Source organism: Pteropus alecto, unplaced genomic scaffold (assembly GCF_000325575.1).
Source record: "Pteropus alecto unplaced genomic scaffold, ASM32557v1 scaffold17, whole genome shotgun sequence".
NCBI lineage: Eukaryota > Metazoa > Chordata > Mammalia > Chiroptera > Pteropodidae > Pteropus > Pteropus alecto.
In genome coordinates, this window is record NW_006440645.1 from 2006561 (window position 1) to 2017841 (window position 11281).

Below are 11281 nucleotides of genomic sequence, written 5' to 3' on the forward strand. Positions count from 1 at the left end.
CACTTTCCTAACTCAAATGCTGTGGCAAATTGTGTTGCATTACTAAGCTTATATGAAAATTATTTCAAATATTATTGAGTACTTTGATGCGGTGAAGGAATCAGTAAAAGCTTTTAAAAACAATAAGCTCTTAGAATACAGTTTCTAACAAATATCGGAATATAAAAAGGCGAGGAAATCTATTTAATAAGTAACTTTCAAAGAGCTCATGTTAAGCACAGTTCAGACCCCCTTGACAGTCCTCTGAAAAAAATGAAGTGAGTTTTCTGTGGAAGAATCACCATCTCCTGAGTTTCCAGGCTCACAGTCATGGCTTGTGGGCTTTATCTATTAATAGAGTCACTTCAGGAACTGTCATTCTGTCTTCTCAAGCTTTGATTCTGCTGAAAATATCGATCTGCAAATGGGCTGCCCAAGGACAATGCCACCATTAATTGCTAAGTGATCTGAAAACAATCAGAGACCTGCAGGCTCAGGGACAATGGGTCGTCAGGGCTGTCATCCTGATCAGACACGGCTGTGCTCGCCCGTGGACCAGTTGGGCTCCTCACAAATGTCCCCCACATCTGTCACTTTCCCACTTCTCACAAAAAGCACATGTCAAGCCTTGTGCGTTTCCAGTCTTGTTTTCTAAGGAGACTGTGCATCTGTGTCCCACTGGTTGGACGCTTCTCGGAGGGAGCCGGATCAGAAGCCAGGCTCAGAGCCAAACATAAACAACACCCGAGCACAAGAGAGGTTCACTGTTTGTGTGAGCTGTAAGGAATAATGCCGCGGTAAAATCTAGAAGTCACTCAAAAGCCGTGGATGGAGAGGATAAACGTCTGTAATTTCTGATCTGAGTCAAAGCCCCCCCTTCTCAGCACCCCACACATCCGTTGTTCCCCATCTTATTCCAACGCACACGAATTACATGCACCTCAAAGTTAAAAGCTCGAAAATATCTACGTAAGGATTTCCATAAGTGTAAGAATTTGAAAATAACATATGCAAATACCACTGCATTGTCTTCTTAAATAATAACCGTTATAATTATTTCTCTCATTTTCTGTGACGTGGACAAAAACGTGTAATAATATAAATGGCAAAATGATCTCATGTACGCACATGGTTTAAAATTCATGTGTAATTCTGATTTCTATCTCGGTGGTTTCGAAATCCTCTCCTTGGACTTGGTTAGGTCACCTGTTTAGAAAAACGTTATGAACTTGTCAGGTGCTACTCTTTCTCCATCGTTATTTACCTCTTCGGTGCCCGTTATGTTTCTCTTACAAACTAAACTCTAAAAGCACAGAGGACTCGCGTCATTCATACTAATAACAAGTGACCCACACGCGGGATAAGCAAACGCGGATGCTTGCGTATTAAGAACTGCACCCCCGGTTAAGGTCAGGTCCTGTGCCAACCTGAGGACAGAGTGGCAAATAAGAAAATTCAGGAACCGCCACCGATCTGAGCCCACCGGGTGAATACACGTGAGGACATGTCTGTGAGTCGCGGGCCTGTATTTTGTTTCTGTCTATTCCCACCTGCGCCTTTGAAACAAAACACATAACCTATAAGAAGGGCCATAACTTGGGGAACCTAGATTTGAAAATATGGAATCTCATCTCCGACACTCATTAGCAGCTTGAATTTAGGGGGCCGCTTAGACTCGGCGTCTTCGTTTCTGTACGTACTCGCCGTGTGTTTGTCCTCACGGCCCTGCCCTTGTGTAAGTCACAGATGCAGGGACACAGGTCCTGAATCTCATTCTTCTTTGCTTTCCCTGTGGCTCAGTAGGACAAAGGAAGAGTCTAATTCCAGTTCTTTCCACCTAACTATATTTATAGGTAAAAGAAGAATTTCCACCAAACTACTAAGATTTCTTTTACATACAGATATGGTTGTAGGCAGTATTGAGTTGAGCATAACTTTTATAGAAATAAAATTAATAGCTCAACATCTGATATTTGTTCTCCGTTCAGGCACCTCCGCATTTCACGGGCATCGAGTTCATGCAATGCTGCCAGCGGCGCCCACGTAACGGACTAGGCGGAAGACACACCTTCTGGTTCCCCAAGGTCCTCCCATGCACGTAAAGTCCTCGTCCTCACACACGTTCGCCACTAACTGTCGCTCGCTTTGCCTCTGCCCTTGCATTCTATTCTTAGCTATTTCATTAGATTTATCCAGCACAAAAAGCAGACCACGCATTATGTCCCCGTCTGTTTGCGTGACCATAACCAACCTCCCTCCCTCTCTCCGCTGAATTATTTTCAAGCAAATCCCAGACATCACAGCATTCCACTCTAAGAATCCTCAAAACATCATCATCACACATTCAAGAGAACAGAAATAATTCCTTAATATCATTTATTAAATGCCCGACAAGTTTCAAATTCATCCAATTGTCTCATAATTGCATTTCATAATGGGCTTGTGCAAATCGGGATCAAATCGTGATACATTTCCTTTCAATAGCCTTCTCTGAATTCCTTCATATCTGCTGAGTTTTCGAACTTTGCCCTCTGCCCACTGTTTTGTCAATATCTCATTATTTCCCCACTATTTGATTTTGCAACTCCAGCAACCCACTTATCCTAATACGGGAACGGCCAGTTCTCCTCTGATAATTCCACTATATTGTTATGCAGTTGGAATCAAATGCATTTAGGCCAGAACCAGGTCCCGTCACTGCTAAGTGGGGCGACAATGTGCTATTGTCGTGGTCATTCTTAATCGTCACACTAAGAGTTACAGATCTTTTATGCACAGTGGCCAATAATGTATTTTCTAGCTCAGTCTCAATAATCTACAACCTCAATCTATTCAAAAATATTTTTGTTTCCATAAGAAATATTTGTAGCCAATGCTTTGAATGCTCAAGAATAAAGCAGAAAATAAACATTATTTGAATCGATCCAGCCTGATCAGAGAGAATGACCATCGTCATTCTGCTGTCCTCCGTTGCCTCGCTTATCCACTTGCCTGAGAAATAGAGAGAGGTGTGGATCGAAGACAGTGAAGGACATAGGACTTATGGAAGCCACCTCTAGATTCAGATAAAACTAATTCATACCCCATTTCTGGTAATTATTCGCTCTCTGATTTACAAATCTCAACCTTTTTGAGAATCGATTTCCTCACCGCCCCTAACGAAAATAACATAATGTTTATATTACTGGGCACTTAAAAAAATGTCATGTGGTAGTTAAGAATGCCGGCTCACTGGTCATGCTGCACAGGTTTGAGTCTAGGCTTAATCGTCTGCTAACTGGACAACCTACTTACGCCTTTCCAGTGTGAGTTGTAAAATGTGATTGATGATAAGAGATAAATGGATGTTTTATTGAGAATTTGAGAATGCCTATGACTTTTTTAGAAGATATTTTTAAAAACAAACTTTCCACCAAGGGTATTTCTTGTTTGAAATCTCTGATCATACTCCTGTCACAAAATTTATTAACAGCCATGGCTTCGATTATATTATAGGTTCAACGATGGAAAAATAGTCAATATCTATGGAACCTAACAATACATAGAGCTCTGTTGCTGCTTCTGTTCACTCTGTTTATACCTGATTACTTTTAGCCCAACTAGTGACCGATTGGACCTGTTAACACATAAGTTAATGACAATTAGCTAGTATTTAAGAGCGCCCCGTCACCATGTGAAATGAACATACATCCCTGACCTCTTAACTAGTAGATATAAAAATAATTCTCTTCAGCCTCACAGCTCTCTAGATGCAAATAAAATATTGGAGATTTTGCACAACTTACTTTCAGACTTAAACAGGTCATTTTCCAAAAAAAGAGACAACAAAAAAAAAACCCTATAATAAACAAATGATGCTTTCGGTTTTTATTAAAAATGGAAGCTAAATCCAAAGACTTCATTTGGGTAAAAAATAATTCTTTTCATAATTCCTAAGAATAGTCTTTCTGTCTGATCCACTTCGATTATTTTTTGTTTCAAAAAAAAGCTGTATCAGAAATATTTGAAAGACAAATAGACATTTATTTTGAGGATTTTAATCTACACACTTGCTTCTATATCCAGTTGCTTTTGTAATATCCAAGTGGTGCACGAGAAGATATTTCTATAAATAATATTACTTCAAATAATTTTAGATGTCTAGAAGAATAAAATAGTTTACTTTCAAAAAGAGAACCTTTCAGGAAAGCGTTTTATATCCATCCACATTTTAAAAAAAAATGCAACTTGAGAAAGCGGCTCAGAATCCCACGACAGAGCGTTCCCGGAGACTGTGCCTTCGCCTGGGCTGTTCCGAGGGCCTCCCGAGGGACCAGAGGCGTTCCGCCTCACTGAGCCCATCGTCTGCATCTGACAGTCACCCTTCCAGATCCAGGTTTGGAACGCGTCCAAGCTACACGTGATGTTCGTTATCGTGCCGGTGATGGACGAAAGAACGAGCTTTAAATAAATTAAAATGTGGGATGGAAATAGACAAATGCGGTAAATCTAAAAGACTCAGAAAAGAAGTTCAAGTTATAAAGCCTAACCGCTTGAAATCAAAGCGAGCGGTGTCTGGGCCAAGCCTGCACGTACATGGGACGGAACGGGGGACGAGCCCCAGCGGCGGGGAGGGGGTGTCAGGCATGGGGCGGCAGTGAAGAGAAGAGGCTGCTCCGCGGTCAGCCAGGTCAGCGAGGCACCCACAGGTCTGTAAGCGGATGCGGGACGAACACGGGCTGCACTCACACCCCAGTGTGACACCCGAACTCCAGACTCCGCCTTCTCAAGTCAGCCCGCACTGGCCAGGTGTTTTTCATCTGTCACCGAGATGCACACACATACACATCAGGTCTTTGGAAAACTTATAACACTGCCCTTCCTTATCCACAAGAAAAAGACTGGGACATTTCCACTAGCAAAGACATGTTCTGACCATTAGAAAACTAATGTTTATTTTCAACTGCATTCGCCACTTTGAGTGAATACATGATATCTGAGGCTTAGGGTTGGCTAGTTCACTTGAGTTAATATAAACTGTTGTGTGTTCTCAAGGCTTTCATCCTGGGACTTCCGATAACGTGGCTTGTTTTGAGCCTTTTCCTTAAATGAATGAAAAATCAAAACTTTTTACACCTTCACTAAGAGTAACACAGACATTCTGTCTAGGGCACTGGCACACGCAGCAAAAAAATATTGCAAAACAATGCTTTGCTCTTTGCTCTTTGCCCCTATTGTGTTTCTCCCAGAGCGTCTGCCTTTCTCAAACCTCTCTCTGATACTCAAATAAATGTCACCTAGATATAAAAATACAGAGAAAGATGTCTGCAGCATCAACGTACGCTTAAAGAGTTTACATTTGTACATAATATCAATTTCCACTTGTCTTTATGATGTTTCTGTCCATCCAATGCCACAGCTGACTCGGGTGACAGATGTGCCCTGGAGGGCAGTAAGCAGGTGGACTGTCACTGCAGATGGCAAAGCAACACGTGACGCTGGAGGGTTTCAAGGTCCCCGTAAGATCAGGAAAGCGATGAAGATAATCCGTGGCGACATTCTCAGAAGAATGTGTGTTACATACGCCCTCTAGCATGAGCACCAGTAAGACAGGGAGCAATGTGTGACCAACGAGCTCACTGTGCTTGGGGCGGGGGCGATGGAGGGAGACTAAGTAATAAAATACGTGCATTTGGTTAATTTGAAGAAGACAAGAGAGGCTAGAAAAAATAATAGATGCCATGCGGAACAAGTGGGAAAAAAGTAAGTTTTCACTTTAAATGGTAATAGACCAGCAATATTTCTTGATTATTACATTTCTATATTAATAGAAAATGGATTAAATATTCTAATTAAAAGAAAAAAATCAGACAGTTTTAAAGAAATAACTCGAAGCTACTTATAAGAGGCATATCTCAAATATAATGCCACCTGAGTTTTGAAAGTAAAAAAGACTAACGAAGAGAAAAAAATTAGTTATACTAATAGACGAACCAGACTTCAAGGCAATATGTATTATTAAAGATATAGATAGCATTTTGAAATGGTAAATCCACCTGAAAGATAGAAAAACTCTAAATATTTATTGGTCTAACAACTTAGCTTCAAAATATTTTCAACAAAAGTTAACTGAACTAAAAGGAAAAATTGATTAATCCTTAATTATGATGAGAACTAAGCTTTCTCACTAACTGATCAAATAATCTGATTTAAAAAAAACCAATAAGCATATAAAAGAATGACAATAAACAAATCAGACCTAATCGATGGGTATAGAATACCACACACCACAGTAAGAGAATACATCTCTTCTTCATATAAACATTTACCAAAATCAGCTATATGTTGAGTCAAAACTGACTCTGAACACATTTCAAAAGATTGAAATCATTTAGAATAGGATTTCTGACCATAGAGGAAATATGAGACAACTTCTAATTCTCAAACTTCTAAAAAAACAGTCAAAGAAGTCACAATAAAAAGTACAAAGTATTTTTAACTAATTGGTAATGAAATGCACGTCGAAGTCTGAGAGGGAAAGCAAACCTGTGCCTGGAGAGAAGTTTGTCGCCTTGAGTGTGCACATCACACACGAGAAATGAAAATTGGAGAGCTGAGTATCCATCTCCAGAAACTAGGAAATGAAGAACTAATTAAACTGAAAGGAAGAAGGAAGGAATTAAAAAAGAAATCGCTGCACAGTTAGTAGGAGGCAGGCAAGGAGGCCGTGAGGTGACAGGGCCTTGAGAAGTTGGCAGCCAACAAAAGCCATCATTAAGCAAAATCCAAAAGATAAGCACAGTAAAGTAAAAGAAAAGAAAGGTCAAAAAAAAAAAAAATCAGCAGACATGGAAGACCTGAGGACCCTGAGGAAAATTGCCCGTCACCCGTGCCCTGGTGGACCCCGAGCTCTGCCCTGACCCCATGGTGCCACCGGGCCAGCTGCACAACGTGCAGGACCCAGCGAAAAAGGGCCACGCGAGGTCTCCTGGTCAGAAGTGACGGACTTCGAGACGGCAGCCTTACTCGCATTCAGCATGTGAGTCTATTTCTTGCAGCTATAACTGTGTGACTCAAACATTCCTGCACTGAGTCTGGCTTGTAACCAGCCTGGCTTCAAAGTGGAGACAACATGCTGCTTCTTTTCACCCTCCATCGTATTTTATTTGAAACACAGAGGCACTTGGCACGTCCGACCCCGCGGTGGCAGACACTGAGCTGTCTTACTGGTTGTCTTGAAAACTGGTTTATGTCTGACTTATCTCTGGTGCCTCGCGGTCTGCTGAATCCAGCTCACTCTGTCATATCGACTAACTAGCAAAGGGGTCACCTCCCCTCCCGTTACCAAGAGTAACTAGTCGTGTGACCGAGAATAACACTGAACCGCCCAGATCTGGGAATAATTCCTTGCACGAAATATGCCCCTGGTGCTGGAACCATCACAGCTGGGCACGGTCCTCTGATAAGGGAGAAATGACATCCCAGCGAACACAGAACCACGGCTCACAGCTATTAGCTTCGATAATGACAAAAAGAGGCATTGGGAGCTCTGGGGTCGGTCGCGTCGGCTGAGAGGTGACATCACACGTATTCACCACTCGGCTTTACGTGGAGGACTGTGCTACGTACTTTGCCTGCCTCAGCTTCCTGAGCTCGAATCTCACCGTGAGCACAATAAAGGGTGTAAGGGTGTAACCTGGTGCCCAACAGGGAACAGAAAGAGCGAGAGCTTGGGTGACATGGAAGAGAGTAGCAGATGGCCCAGCCGGAGCCACGTCCACTCCCTGTGGCTCCATCGGTGTGAGATGTCACTAAAGCTACGAGACAGGCCCCACACAAAGCACTGTCCACTACCCCGTCCCTCCCTTTGGGACAGCAGCCCGCCGGGGACTTCTGCCTGTCTCACAGGTATCCATTTGCAGCCCGCTTCCCCATCATTCCTGTTACTCAAAGAAGAAACACTTCTCTGCTAAAATCAGGAGGGAGTCCTAGTATTTGTATTTTTAAAAAGTCCAGAATATTTATTTAATCTGAAACCAAGCAGTGACCCTAAAGGCAGAGGACTATGGCCAATCAGCTACTCCAAACGCAAGTTTTCTACAAGTCTTGCGTATTATTTGTAAAATCCATGACAATTTCTCGTGCCCCTTCGTATCATGCTTATGTGGGCGTTGGATGAAATAACCATTCGTACATTGACATGAAAAAGTTGCCCCAGGAGTCCCAAGTGCTTCGTTAACTGCAATATAATGTTTCTGTCAGATTATGCTATGCCATCCACACGATTTTCCCTTGAACAGACTTCAGTTTATTTCTTCGGAAAGCTACTCTGCGGTGAATCATGTATGTGAAAGATGATTAAACCCTAAGGTGTGACAGATATGAAAATATTTTTACTGCCACTTCAATAAAGAGTTTAATAACAGGATACTATGATGCTATGCTGATCTATCCCGGCTAGTGAAATTAATATTTGTTTCGTTTTTATTTGGGGGCAATAAAATATTAATAATTTATGAGACTGCACAATGCATCTGGAACAACATAGCACCGTTATTCTGCTATACTACCGCTCTAATCAATGCAATCTAGCATCTATTTATAAACAAAAAGATTATAAGTGACACAGAAATCAGTATTTTGTCAAGGCTCATTAATATTAATTTGAAAAGATTATACACTGAAAACAATTACTGGTATAGAATTTTTTTAAAGAACAAAATGTATTTACTAGGAAATACTCATTTTTAAACACAGCGTGATTATAAATAAATTAAGCAGAATAAAACGGTGATGGGAAGTATTTTTCTGAGGCGTTTTATCACAAAAGACTCGTCTTTCCAATATTTTCCTATTGCGGACGAGAGACAGAGAGCCGTGCCCAGCAACACTTCCCACCACCTGAACCCTGGGCTCTGTGAAGTATGAGATGCAGGTTTCATTCGAGAGGAGCTGGGAGCAGAAACCACGTCAGCTGTGTCGGCTTCGTGGAGCTCAGGAGCATCTCACGGAAGACCAGGCGGTGCGTGTCGCACTCGGCCTCCGCCATCAAATTCACTTGGCGCGCCCGGCAGAGCGGTGTGGGCTCACCTGTCCTGATCGCCTGACCGGAAGTGCTTGTTGACCCTTCGAGCTGTTTATTTTGTTTTGCCTTTTCCATCCCTAAATACCACCTACAGAGGATGCCCGTAAAAGAGGAGCACATTAAAAACCTACAAACTTCCATGCGCAAATTCTAATCTTCGTGTTTGGCCCGAGAAATCATGAACAGATACGTGATGAGTAATAATAAAAATAGCAAATTACACCTGAGGACAGTGGCTGACCCAGGTAAGCTACCTGCCAGCCTAAGTGACAATAGCACTTTTCTCTGCGTAAGTTTATTTTTTTTAATTTCTTTAAGATAGCTAGCGGTGCCCGGTATCAGGCCTGATAGAGCAACTTGTCGGCAGTCAGCTCTGTACAGGACTAAAGACAAGCCGAAGTGTCCCGAGACTAGGAAGTGGCATGTCACATCCCACAGCACACCAGTCCCTGGGGACCTAATCTCTGCTGTCAGCAGGTTGAGCGTTGATTAGATCTTCAAACTACATGTGGTCAGTTGTGAGATGCAGCTTTACTGAGACAGAGCAAGAAAGTACAGATTGAAATTGAGGAAGAAAAATGAGATGTAAGATATTAAGGAACTATTACAATTAAAATGAATAGCCCCATATTCAGGCATAAAACGTTCCGTATCATATGTCAACCCTTAACGCGCCCCAGATACCAGCTCGGTGACATCAGGATGCTGTCCGTTTTGCTTACGACTGGGGTGGAGGGAGAGACCTGCCTTGGACATTCAGAAACACTCACGCGACTTGACCTCAGTGACACCGAGTGCACGTATGTAAGTGTACATACAAATGTACGTGTAGTTTAGCAACACGCACGCACCCTCACACGCGGCCAATCCTCCATGTTTGTGGATTCTGTGTTTGCCAATCGGTCTGCTCCCTAAATCATCAGTACCCCCAGTCAACATACCCGCAGCACCTCACAGGCGTGTGCGGAGCTGCAGGAAATTCGAGGGGCCCGGGCCGCGCCTTCCCGCTGAGGAAGCCGGAGGTGCACTGTCTTCTCGTTCCACATCTTGTGTGCAAACGAGTGCACCGTGGTGGCCTGGTGGGTGCCGTGTCTTTCGCGGGTTTTCTATTTTTCGGTGGCACGTTTCCTGTTTCGAATGGCTCGGGCGAGGCGCTGGATGCCATCTGGTGTTGGAAGGTGCTAGAAGGCATGAGCGCCTGCCAGAGCGAATGAGCTGGGCGAGCTTCACCCAGGCACGAGCGGCCGGCTGTCAACCGCGGTTCAGGGCCAACGCCCCACGATCAGCGAGGGGCCACGGGCCCGTCTGCGTGTAGGATGCTTCGGGCGGTGCCGAAGTCGCACCTGGCGTGTGCGGTAAAGCTGGGGGCGTGCGGCCAAATCTGTGGATTCGCGGGGGCGGGGAGCGGTGGCTGGATGAAGAAACGCACAGGCTTAGGGGACCGTGTCGCCGCGAGGCTCGAGGCCACGGACGATCACCGTCCTACTGCCCAGGGTGGCCAGGCCTGGCCGTCTCACACGTTTCAAAAGGCGAGATGGTATGAAGAATGTGAGCCGTGCGCGCCAAGCAGGGTCTGCACGTCAGGAGCCTGTCAAGGAACTTTTTAAAATACCAGCCGAGCGACATACAGGAAGAGGTTTACGTGGAAGAGGAGGTCTCCGATGCCAGCGAGACCGGCTTGTTTAACGGGACTTCGGCCAAATAAAAACAAAAACAAAAATCTGTATAACGCAGACAGCCTCCAAAGGCCTGGCTTTAAATCACTCAAATGCTGTGCGATTAGTTATTTGTTATAAGTAGATATCAAACAACATGTCTGTAAACAGAGGCGCACGTAGAACAAGGTGCATATTGTTTTGTTAGGAGCAGTGGTTTCCTGTGGGCTGGTTCAGTGTTTGTGACAATTCTACAGACTATAATTACCATGAATAATAAGAAATGACATAAATATGCATACTTACATACATGCAACTGGTACAATACCTATTATATACTACACACACTCACACACACACACTCACACACACACTCTCTCTCTCTCTACTCATGTATATGTATTACGCGTGTGTATCTGACACGAGACTTTGACCAGCAGAACTGTATATTTAAACTACACAAACAATCTTACGATAACTTAAAATGTCAGAGAAAAGAAACTCATCTGAGCGTGGTTCTTGTGTTTTTCAGGAATTCTTGGGTGCTGGCAGTCATCTCGATCTCTCTAGATGTCGGCATGCG